Source organism: Miniopterus natalensis, chromosome 17 (assembly GCF_054644295.1).
Source record: "Miniopterus natalensis isolate mMinNat1 chromosome 17, mMinNat1.hap1, whole genome shotgun sequence".
In the NCBI taxonomy this organism is placed as follows: domain Eukaryota; kingdom Metazoa; phylum Chordata; class Mammalia; order Chiroptera; family Miniopteridae; genus Miniopterus; species Miniopterus natalensis.
Genome location: NC_142097.1, coordinates 27,584,653 through 27,597,485, shown reverse-complemented (window position 1 = coordinate 27,597,485; position 12,833 = coordinate 27,584,653). Strand labels below are relative to the sequence as shown.

Below are 12,833 nucleotides of genomic sequence, written 5' to 3'. Positions count from 1 at the left end.
ATTCCTTAGAAGACAGTGGATTTCATCAGGCAAAAATGGGGGGTGTGGGCAGTGGCAGGTGGGGGTGGTGCAAGTTAAGGAGCAGCAAGAGGCAAGTTGGGGGTAGATGCTGAGAGGCCTTGACCAAGCTAAAAAGTTGGGCCTGATCTTGGTTGGCATTTCCCAATTGGTCCATGAGATGCTACTGGATGTTTTGTAAACATATAAGGGGAGGTGAGGGGGAGGACTGAATGTCCATATGTAAAAGAATAAAGTTGGATCCCTACCTCAGATCATATATGCAAAGATTAACTCAAAATGGATCTAAATACAAGAGCTAAACCTATAAAACTCTTAGAAGAAAACATAAGGTTAAATCTTTGTGGTCGTGGATTTGGCAAGGAATCTTAGATATAACACCAAAAACATAGCAACAAAAGAAAAATAGATTAACTGAATGCTATGGTCTGATTGTTTGTGTCAACCCCAAATTCATATGATGAAATCCTAATCCCCAAGGTAATGGTTTTAAGAAGTGGGGCCTTTGGGAGGTTACTGGGTCATGAGGGCAAGGTTCTCATGACTGGGATTAGTGTTGTTACAGAAGAGGTCCCACAGAACTCCTTAGCCCCTTTGTTACATTAGAAGCCTGGGGCCCAGAAGAAGGCTCTCACCTAACCATGCAGGCAGCCTGATCTTGGACTTCCAGCCTCCAGAACTGTGAGATATAAATTTCTGTTGTCTATAAGCTATATTTTTTATAGCAGTCTGAATAAATTAAGACACTGAAATTCATCAAAATTTAAAACCTTTGTGCTTCAAAGGACACCTTCAAAAAAAGCTCAAAGATAACCCATAGAAAGGAATAAAATACTTATAGATCCTATATCTTATAATGGATTTATATCTAAAATATATAACTCAGCCCAGTGGGCATGGCTCAGCGGTTGAGCATCGACTTAGGATCCAGGAGATCGAGATTCGGTTCCCGGTCAGGGCACATGCCGGGGTTGTGGGCTCGATCCCCAGTCAGGGGTGTGCAAGAGGCAGCTGATCAATGACAACACTCTCATCATTGATGCTTCTCTCTCTCCCTCTCTGAAATCAATTTTTAAAAAGATATATTTTTAAAAAATAAAATATATAATTCAATAATAAAAAGACAAACAACATAGTTTAAAAATGGGCAAAGGATCTGAACTGATATTTCTCCAAAGAAGACATACAAATGGCCAATAAGCACATCAAAAATACTCAGCTAATCATTAGGGAAATGCAAATCAAAATCACAGTGAGATACCTCTTCACACCCACAAGGATGGCTAGAAACAAAAAATCAGATACATGTTGGTGAAGATGTGGGGAAATTGAAGCCCTCATTCACTGTTGGTGAGAATGTAAAATGATGCAGTTGTTTCAAAAAAATAGGCTGGAATTTCCTCAAATAGTTAAACATAGAGTTACCGTTTGACCCAGCAATTCTGCTCACAGTTATATACTCAAAAGAATGAAAACATATGACCACACAGAAACTTGTACATGAATATTTATAGCAACATTAATTATAATAGCTCAAAAGTAAAACCAACCCAGATGTCAGTTAACTGGTGAATGGATGAACAAATGTAGTGGATTCACGCAATGAATCAATTATTTGGCCATAAAAAGGAATGAAGTGCTGATAAACATTAAGATATGGATGCACTGTGAAAACATTTTGCTGAGTGCAAGAACCCATTCACAAAATGCTGCTATAGTATGATTCCATTTATAGAAAATGTCCAGGACAGGCAAATATAAGCAAAAAGTAGATTAGCAGTTGCCTAGGGTTGAAAGAGAGAAATGAGGGGACACAGGTTGGAAGTTAAAGGGTGTGAGGCTTGGGGGTGGTGAAAATATTCTAAAATTAATTGTAGTGATGGTTCCATAACTCTGAATATACTTTAAAAAAAAAGATTGAATTGTACACTGTAAACGAGTGAGTTCTATGAGATATGAATTATATCTCAATAAAGCTGTGAAAAAGAAAATACAGGGAGAAATGTAGAATTACCATCAAATTCACTTGGAAAATGCTGAGTTACGGAGGGGATTGTTTGTTTTGGGACTCCTCTGGGCCAACATGCATTGGCAAACTCTTGGAGTGGGTTAGAATATGCAGTATTTCCCAAAACTTTGAACATAGTTTGACCATGGAATCTTCTTCAGAGGAGACTCTCCTAACCTCTCACAAAATGTTTTTCACCGAGCATAATTTGGCAAGTTTGGCTGCAAGCCATGGGGAGCCATTGAAGGTTTAAGCAGAAGAAGGGCCTGGCTAGAGCTGCACTTAGAAGAAAGTCAGGCTGCAGTGGAGAGAATGAAAGGGGGAAGACAGCCTAGGGGCTTGGTGCCAGCAAGGTGGTTAAAAAGCACTTGAATAGACATTTCTCCAAAGAAGTTATACTAATGGTCAATAAGCACTTAAAAAGATCAACATCATTAGTCATCAGGGAAATGTCAATCAAAACCACAGTGAGATCACTTGATACCCACTAGGTGTGCAGACAGTGTTGGCGGGGGTCTGGACATGGACTTTGGGGGGACCACCCTGCCCCTTCTCTCCATATTTTTTGGAAGGGGTACTTCCCCCACTCCCTGAGCTCCATGACCTAAGGCCCAGGAACTCCCAGCCTCTATCCCCGACGGGGACAGGAGCCCTGATCACCCTTGAGCTTCCGCAGAGGATGTTGGGGGAGGTGGGCTTTCATCCATCCAAGCTGTGTTTATTATGTCTCTCTTCCTGGAAGTGGGATGGGCACCAGCCTGGCCAGGCGAGAGGGGGGTTGGCACCAGACCTGGGACCCATGAGAACCCAGTGGGGAGGGTAACAGTGCGTGGGAGCAGGTTGGCCTGATCAGGGCCAGGCAGGTTGACGCAGGGGTCTGTCCGGCCTCAAAGCACATTAATTCCCACACACCCTTCATTCTCCTGGTTCATGAGAAACACACCCAGAGTTCAGGTCTGAGAGAACCTGGGGAACTTGACTTTTAAGTCTTAAAAGTCTTAGTCATAATGGTTAACATCTATTGAGTACTTACTCTCTGCTATATCCCCTGCTAACTAAGTGCCATGCATGTATCGTCTCATCTGATCCTTAAAGCAATCCTATGAAGCAGGTACCATTATTAGTCCCACTTTACAGATGAGGAAACTGAGCCCCAGAGGATTGTAATAACTTGCTCTGATATTACACAACAAGACAATGAGCCACAAGATTCTCATGAAATGAGGTTAGATATCCAGTTGTAGACTAGGGAGTGGGGTTGGAAAAGTGGCCCCAGTTGCCTTCTTCCCAGCCCCAACTCTAGCTTCCCTTCTCCACGGTCTCTCCCAAGGCCCCAGGAGTAGGGGCAGGAGGCCCCTCCAGCCATCCCACTGCAGCAGGTGACTGGAGGGTCCTTCAAATTACCAGCTTCTCTTTGTGGGAGCTGTTCAGACTTCCTTCAAAAGAAACCTTGTTGTCTCAATCTGAGGCTACAGGAGAGTGGAAAAATCGGGGAAGGTTAAGGGCTGTGTGTTCCCTTCCAGGGTCCTGGCGGATCAAGGAAGGGAGCCCCCAAGGAGTTTCAGGGCACCCACCCGGAGCTGAGCCCTCTCAAACTGGGTGACAGTGGGCAGACAGGCTCCAGGAAGGGCCCAGAAGAGCAGGTCTAGGGCCACTGTTAACTTTCCAAAAGCCAGACAGGGTTTGTTTCCATCCCAATACCAAGTAAAGAGGTCCTGGAAAGGCAGAGCTAGACTGCAGAAAGAACTTCCCTCAGGAAGCGTTCTGTATCCAAAAGGCAAGGCTTGGGGTCCCCGGGCTGCGCTGACATTAGAGGCAGGGGGTGGCTGCTGCCCTGGGTAATGAAGAGATGGTGTTCCTGTCTGTGGCCAGACCTGGCCGAGGGCCCAGCAGGCTGGACCCCAAGGTCTTTGATGCTGATCCCAGCTCGGAAGCAGAGGGATGGACATGGCCTCCTTCCCCTCATCCCCCAAAAGCCTCTGTGGACGCAGGAAAGAGTCGGCTGTACGCAGAGGGGTGGGCACCATTCACTCCCCAAATATTTACGGACTGTGTTCCTCGCTCTGGGCCTGGAGCCAAGGCCCTCGGGTCAGGCCCTGGCTGCGTCCATTACTCTTGTCTCACTCAGGCAAGCAGGCCCTGGACCCGGGGAGGGGAGGCGGGAGGAAGCAGGAGCCTGGCTCACCCTGCGTGGGGGATGGGCAGTGCGGAACAGTAGCCGGGGCCTCCGATCCCTCCCACAGCCCACCCGCCTGGCAGGAACCTGGCAGCATCCCAAAGGCTCAAGCCTGCTCTCGGAAGGGAGGTTGGGAAGCTGGGGGCAGGGAGGGGGCCTCCCAGGCTCCCAGGCTCCCAGGATGGGGGTGGGAGCCGTCGCTCTCATCTGCCCTCCCCTGGCTCAGATTATCCAGCCCCCCAAGAGCTGGACTCCCCCAGGGCCAGGCTGGGTCAGACAAGCTGCGGCCTGTCTTACATCCTGGGCGGGAAGCGGTCCCTGGAGGCAGAGCCGACAGGAAAAAATAACCAAGGAGCTTGACAGGGGTGGGGGTTCTCCTGGGCCTGTCACTGGCTCGCTTGTCAAGCAGCCACCCCCCAGAACACACCGTCAGGGCATCACACGCACAGCAACCCTTAGACACACACCCAGAACTATCTGGGTGCGGAGAGGCTGGGCCCAGAAAGTTAAGATACCGCTCCAGGCCGGGTAGAGGCCGCCCTGTGTAGCTGCCTCCCTCTAGGCCTGGACAGCGGGCAGCCTGCTTCACTCCCAGGGCCCTTCTGGAGCTTCCTCCCTGGCCCCCTTTCTGCCCCCATCACCTCCCTCCTGCCCCCCTGTCCTGTCTCCCTCTGTGTCTGTCCCCCTTCTCCTTATCTTTCATCTCTGGACAGGAAGGAATCCAGGTGCTGCTCACTTAGAATGGGTTTGGTGGGAGAAGGGGTCTAGGCCAGGAGAAGCGGTCGTGGTCCTCCTAGAGGGTTGAGACCCCAGACCATCGCCCTTCTCTGTCCCGTCCAGTCCCCACCGTGCCCTAGAACAAACCGCATCTCTCCCCCTCTTGGTGTGGTTTAAGTAGCTAAGCTTGAACTTCGGCCAAGCCTCTCCCAACCAGGTAAACATCTGCTCCCCTCCCCCCCCCACCCCACCAGGCCGCCCTTTCCCCACAACCCCCGAGGACAGTGGGGGAAGCTGCCCCACCTACCTCCTGCAGCGCCTCCCTTCTGCTCAGGGCCAGTGTGGGAAGGGGCTGTGGGCCTGAGAGACTACAGGTTGAGTAGGGGTGGGTGGGGGTGTAAATGGCTCCAGTAAAGGATAGACCTTCTGCCCAGTTATGGCCTCTCCTCTCCCAGACCTGGGCGTCCCTGGCTCAGACTCGTCAGGGGAGTGGGCTGGTCCTTCCACGCCTTCAGGGGCTCCCAGCCAGGGCAGAAAGGGCAGGTCCGCCCTAGAAGCAGGGTGTGTGGTGGGAAACTGCAGAGCACTTATTCCTGGCACGAAGGCCCCCCCCTACTCCGCCTTCATTTCCCGTTTCTGTTCCAGCCCTCCCTTAGGAGGTCTTCTAGGGGGAGCTGGGGGAAACCCAGAGGAGCTCCCACCCCTGCGGGTCAGATGTCAGTCAGTATTAAGGGGGACACAGGCAGAATAGACCCTGCACTCAAGGTGGGGCTGGTGTGGTCCGTGTTCTGGGAGGCAGGGGTGGACATGAAGATGGGGACAGCCTCTGGGATGAAGGCTCCTGGGATAGCTTGCTGCAGGAGGTGGGGCTTAATGAAGAGGGACCTATCTCTCTTGGCATCTCTGTCCACCCTGGTGGCCCCTCACTCCCACACCGACCTGAAGCCTCCTTGACCACCAGGGGCAAAGCCTGCTCCTTGCCCTCCTGCCACCTCACCCAGGGCACTGCCTCTTCTCCACAGGTCCCACCTCCTCCACCTGCTCCCCAGCTGTGCCCCTGGGGTGTGCCATGGAACCTCCTGAACCTCATCTGGGAAATAGACTGAAACCCTGCCTCTCACAGTTTTCCTAGTGATGGACTGGGGTCCTGCCACTGACAGCTCCATGAGAGGCGAGGCCCCACATAATGTGACCCCTCCATCACTTTGTTGCTGGAAGCAACAAAGACAGTAGAGGGTTGGGGATTCCAATCCGTGAGAGGGAAATGAGATATTGCAGGTAAATGTCCTTCTCCCCCACTGGCCCTGGGGGAGCTGAAGACCCCTGGCCTTCAGTCTCAGCTCCCCCAGCTCTCCCCTGTTCTCAAGGCGGCAGGTCATTGTCCCCAGGTCCTCAGAGCTGACTCTCTCCTTGGGGCCTGCAACCTGCATTGAGCCCCTTGCTTCTTTGGGGATCAGAGTCCTTCCACCCAAGGAGAGGTCTGGGGTGGGGGTTGAGAAGGGTCTCTCTTTCCAGCCTTTGAATATGACTGAGATAAATCTCCATGGCTGCCTCCGAACGCCTTGGCCTTTGGCCCATGTCCATGTGGTTGTCCTGTCTGGCTGAGAGGGGCTGAGGCTCCCCAGCCCTGCACCAGCACAGGAAGGGGCTCCAGGGAGTTCACTGAGAGGGCCCGGCCTACAGTGTCTAATCTCCCTGCTCACTTTACATGAAACCCAAGAGTCAGTCACCCAGCACCTTGAATTCTCCACACTTTCAGGCTCCCTCTTCCCCTCTCACATTCAAATCATACCAGGGTTTTAAGCCTGAGCTCCCCACCCTGAGGGGCCTGGATGCTGACCTCTCCCTCAGATTTTGGATTTCAGCTTTTGCTGAATTCTCCAAGTCTCTGCCTCTCACCTGCGGGCTGTTGGCCCTTCACTGTGTCAGCCAGGTGTGGAATGCAGTCCCCCTCCTTTAATTCCTCCCTAAATACTATTCACCCAGGGCAGTGAGCCTGGAGGATCATTCCTGAAAGGTGGGGGGATGCAGGGGGGAGGAGCCTCCTGGGTATGAGATACCACAGATCTTCAAGCACCATGGGGCCCTTTCCTCTCACAGCCAGGTTTTGTTTTGTTAATCTTCACCTGAGGATAGTTTTTAGAGAGAGTGGAAGGGAGGGAGGGAGGCAGGGGGAGAGAGAGAGAGAAACATCGATGTGAGAGAGACACATCTACTGGTTGCCTCCCGCATACGTCCCAACCTACCGGGGCCAAGGATTGAACCTATAACACAGGTACATGCCCTTGGCCAGGAATAGAACCTGCAACCCTTCTGGTGTGAGGGCTGATGCTCTAACCACTGAGCAACACCGGCCAGATCATAGCCATGTTTTTATCTCATCCTAGTTGCCTGCCATCTTGCCATCTTGTTGGTTCTCAGACTCTCTCTCTCTCTCCTCCACCCCCCTCCCTGTCCCACATCTTCCTTTCAGAGAGAGCCCAGCAAAGCATTTTCCCAGGCAGAGCTCTCTCCCTCAGAGGAGTTCTGCCACCAGCTCTTACAATACCAAGTGCGAGTCTTTTCTTCCCATTCCACTTAGATGGGAAAACTGAGCCAGCCCCCAAAGAAAAAATGACTTGCCGAGGGCCTTACGGTGAGCGACAAAGCAGGAATAAGACCCTAGGACATTTAACTGCCAGTGCAAGAGCTGTGTGACTCTGGCAAGTTAATGAGTCTCTCTGGATCACCAATTAATTTTGTTGTAATGTGCATGTTTTACTGGAAAGTCACATAAAGACAGAAAGTGGGTGGGTTTTCACAAAATGAGCACATTTGTGTAACCAACCAGACCCAGATTGAAAAATAAAACATTTCCAGTACCCACTGACCCCCTCATGCCTCCTCCCAATAGCTATTTTCCCCAAAAGGTAAGTACCATCCTGACTTCTACCACCATAGTTTTGACTGTTTTTGAACTTCCTAGCAACAGAATCATACAATATGTGTTCTTTCGTACGTTCAACGTTAAGCTTGTGAGATTCGTCTTTTTATAGTTGCTGCCTGCTCTTTCCCATTGCTGTAGAGTATACCAACATATGAATGTACCACCCTTTATCTGTTCAGCTGAGGGACATCTGGTTTTTTCAGTCTGGGGCTGCTGACAATAGTGCTGTGGTGAACATGCTTGTGTGTGTCTTAGGAGCATAATGTCTGCTTTCCTGTTGGATACATGCCCAGATGTGGGGGTTGCTGGGGCATGGGGATCGAATATGTTCAGCTTTAGTTGATGTTGTCATAAAGTTTTCCAAAGTAAGTTGTGCCAACTTACACTCCCACCAGCTGGGTATAAGAGTGCTACATGCTTCACATCCCTGCCAATATTTAGTAGTCAGTCTTTTTCATTTTAGCTCATTGCAGGTTTTGCATTTCCATGGTGAGTGATGATATCATACACCTTCCCATATGTTTGCAGGTCATTTGGAAAGTCTTATTTGTGAAGTGCCTGTTCAAGTCCCTCCCCTGTTTTCTATTGGGTTGTCCATCCTGTCCATCCTATTGATCTGTAAGAGTTCTTTATATATTCTGGATACAAGCCCTTTGTGTTGCAAACATTTTCTCCAACTGTATATTTTGCCTTTTACTTTCTTTTTTTTTTAAACATATCTTTATTGATTTCAGAGAGAGGAAAGGAGGAGGAGAGAGAGAGATAGAAACATTAACGATGAGAGAGTCATTGATCAGCTGCCTAGCCTGCAACCCTGGCATGTGCCCTGACCAGGAATCTAACCCTGATCTCCTGGATCCTAGGTCGATGCTCAACAGCTAAGCCACACCTGGCTGGGTGCCTTTTACTTTCTTAATGGTGACTTTTGAAAAGCAGAAGTTCTTAATTTTTTTTATTGATTTTTAGACACAGAGAGGAAGGGAGAGAGAGAGAGGAGATTTGTTGTTCCATTGATTTATGCACTTATTGGTTGCTTTCTTACCTGTGCCCTAACCAGGGACTGAACCCAAAACCTTGGCGTATTGAGATGATGCTCTAACCAACTGAGCTACCTGGCCAGGGCCAGAAGTTCTTAATTTTAATGGAGAATAATTTATCACTTTTTTTTCTTTATGGTTAGTACTTTTTGTGTTAAGAAATCTTTGCCTACCTCAAGGCCATGAAGATATTCTATGTTTTCTTCTAATTGTTTTATCATTTATATTTAGTTCTAAATTGATCTGAAATTTATTTTTGGTATGGTATAAAGTAGGGATCAAGATAACTTTTTTCCATATGAATATTCAATTGACCTCGCATCATTTGTAGAAGAGAACATTCTTTTCCCAGTATAGCATAGCAGTATCATCTGTGTCAAAAATCAAGCAGGCATATTTGTGTGGATCTGTTTCGGGGCTCTCTATTTTGTTCTACTGGCCTCTCCTTGCACTAATACTATACTGTCTTAATACTTAATGCTAGAAAACCTCCAGCCTTGTTCTTCTTCAGGAGTGTCTTGGCTATTCTTGGTCTTTAGCACTTCCATATCAATTTTAGAATTTGTCAATTATCACTACAAATTTTGACAAATTTGTCAAAATTTAGAATTTGTCATCTTGTCAGTACACACACATACATACACAAACACACACACAGGTTCCTGCTAGGATTTTGACTGGGATTGCATTAAATCTATAAATTGCTTTTGGGAGGATTAACACTTTTACAATATTGAGTCTTCCAATCCATGAACATGGTATATTCCCTTTATTATTTAGGTATTTAAAATGATCTCCCAATAATGTTTTGTAGTTTTCTGTGTATTGCGTGATCTCTCACTTTTTTTTGGCTAAAGTTATTTCTAGGTAGGTATTTGATATTTTTATGGTGTATAAATGATGTTGTCTTTTTAATTCCTTTCCCTAATTGTGCACTGGTAGTTTGTTGAAGAACACTTGACTTCTTTTGCTGATCTTTTGTCTAGTGACTTTGCTAAATTCACTTATTTATTCTTTTAAAAAATATTTTGACATTTTAATTTCTTTTGAACATAAATCACTTTTTGCAAGCTAAGAAAGAGAATCAAACTAAGGTAGTCTAGTCCCCTGGGGATCCAGGCCAAATCTTTTGATCTTCAGCAGAATGACATAATACAAGGTGCTAACAATGGGGTTATAAACTCTAAATAGCAGCCACTTATCTACATTTTTTCTTTAGAAAACAGCCAACAGCCCAGTCCTTAACGGCATGATATACAGAACATCTTAATCTATAAAGGATAGAATTACCCAGATTATATGGTGCCAACCTATTGGTCAACCAGATCAGAGCTGGCCAAGGAGTGGTGAACAGAGAAAGTGTTTATATTTTGAAAACTTTCTCTGAGATTTAAAAAATTCCTGGTTGCTCTTGATAAGAAAGCAAGTAAAAAATATTACAGATGTATCCACACTAATATTTGATTTTGCCAAGGTCTTCCACTAGAGCATTAAGCTAGAGTATAGGGGATAAGATACTTAAATATTTTCCAAATAAATTATTTAGTAATAAGAAATCTGACATACTGCATTCTTCCATTTGCCACAAGAACGAACTCACAATAAAGACAATTTAAAAGAAATGCTCAACTCTAAAAAGGGTGGTGGCAGCAACACTTCCCACTACAGAATAACCTCCTGCTTTTTTCAATTAATATTGCTCTTCTTCCTTGATAGGGGTTGTGGGAAAATTTGTCAGCTTTTTGTCAGGGCCAGGAGATGAAAAACAGTGTGCCCTAATTAGCTGATTGTAAGCTCAGTTAACATCTTTAGGATGGAATCATAAAACCTGGCCATTGTTCTGTTAAGCATCGGCAAACCGCAGAATTCCTTAGCCTTTAGCCAACAGTTTCTGCTCAATATCTTGAAGTTGAGTTCAGAACCATCTGACTGCTCCTCAGGGCTGAGTTGAGAGCTAGTCATCAAGGTCTGGAATGTCATTGTTGGAGTAACCCTGGTAACATTTGGACGCTTAGTAGGCAATGCGCAGGTGGTAAAATCTTGGCAGGAACACCAGGATGCTAATGATCAGGACAGGACCAACTAGTCTGCTCCCTTAGAAATACAGTGCAACCTCAGTGCTCGAACTTAATTCATCACGGAAGGCTGTTTGAGAAGTGATTTGTTTGAAAATGGAACCATTTTTTCCCATTAAAAATAATGTAAATGGAATTAATCCATTGCAGACCCCCAAATGATTCCTTGTTTTAATCTTTCTTATATACATGTCTAATGTATTGCTTAATCTAAAAATAGACACTCCTTTTCTTAAATTTATCGAAACACCCCACTAGCCTTAAATGAATTTTTCATATATTACTGCCTCCAAAATGCTATCACCAGCTAACTGCTTTTTGTTTATCCAAATCAACAACAATTTTTCCTATTCAATTGCCTGTGATAGTTGCTTTTTGGCACGATCCACATATGGTTCATTCCCTCCTCTATGGCTCTGTACAGAGCAAACGTGTGAGCACCTGTGATGAGGATTATCACCTCTCTAGCATCCATGACAGCGGCTAGGATCATCACAGGGCCATTGTGGGTACCTTGGCGAGATCTCCATTGAAGAGCCTAGCATTGGTCAGGATGGTGTCCATATCCAGCGCCTTCGCACGGGTCCTAAACACCAGACTGGAGCCCAGCTCAGTGAAGGCAGTATGTCCACCGGGTCTGATGCCTCCAACGAACAGCTCAGTCCTGCCCACAGCCTTGATCTTCTCCTCAAGGGCATCGCTCTTAGCCTGCAGGGCAACTGCATTCCCATCCAGAATGTGGGTGTTTTCTGGGTGGATGTCAGTGGGCTTGAAGTTGTTACACATAAAGGAGCGGTGACTGCATTCTTCCATTGCATGGCCCTGAGGAAGACCCACATACTCATCCACCTTGAAGGTCTTCACATATTTGAAGGACAGGTCTCCATTCTTATAGTACTCAATTAGCTTCTTGTAGCAGCCAATGGGGTGCTCCCAGGGTGGAGCCCCAGGGTGAAGTACTTGCCTGGTCCTGGGTTAAACTAGATGATTCAGGTCCTGATGTCTTTGGCTGCCCACTCTCTGGCCTGAGAATAGTGGGTCCAGAATAGTGAGCTTGTTGCAGACACCTCCCTAGGCGACTGCAGCAAGGGCTCGGGTCACATGGCTGGAGGCAAAAGCTTTTGCAGGTATAGCCGGCCAGCAGGAGGGAGCCTATGACAATGAAAAAGATGCCAATAAAAAACAGCACTAGAACCCTGGCTGGTTTGGCTCAGTGGATAAAGCATAGGCCTGAGGGTAGAAGAGTACTGGCTGGGTTCAACCCCCCCCATTGAGGGCATGTACCTAGGTTGCAGGTTCAGGCAACCAGTTGATGTATCTCTCTTTTTTTCTCTCTCCCTCTCTCCCTTCCACTCTCTCTGAAAATCAAAGGAAAACAGTCGATGTCTCTCTCATCGATCTCTCTCTCTCTCCCTCTTCCTTCTTCTCTCTCTCTAAAACACAACAACAACAAAAATTTTAAAAATATGAAAAACAGCACTGTAGCCCTGGCCAGTGTTGCACAGTTGGTTGAGTGTTGTCCCATGGACCAAAAGGTCACCGGTTAGATTCTGGTCAGGGCACATGCCTGGGTTGCAGGCTCAGTCCCCAGTAGGGAAGGTGCAGAAGGCAGCCAACGGATGTTTCTCCCTCCCCCGTGTCTCTTTCTCTCTCTCCCTCCCTCTCAAAAGTCAAACAACTAAAAAAAAAAAAATCAATCAAAACATTTTAAAAAACTACAACACAACACTATAGCAAACACAATGGCCTTATGGGACCTTCGGAGGGTTTTTCTTAAACTGAAGGTCAATGTAGCCACCATCTGCGCTGGAGAGCCTTGAGTATTTCACCTTATCGCTGGGGATCCGGTAGCCAGGTTGGTCTGAGATGGCATCAT

At 47.1% G+C, this 12,833-nt stretch overlaps 2 pseudogenes; both read right to left on the bottom strand.

Moving 5' to 3' along the window:
* Window positions 1–10,836: 10,836 nt before the first annotated feature.
* On the bottom strand, window positions 10,837–12,833 carry LOC107539174 (transmembrane protein 230-like; annotated as a pseudogene).
* On the bottom strand, window positions 11,289–12,000 carry LOC107539160 (glucosamine-6-phosphate deaminase 1 pseudogene; annotated as a pseudogene).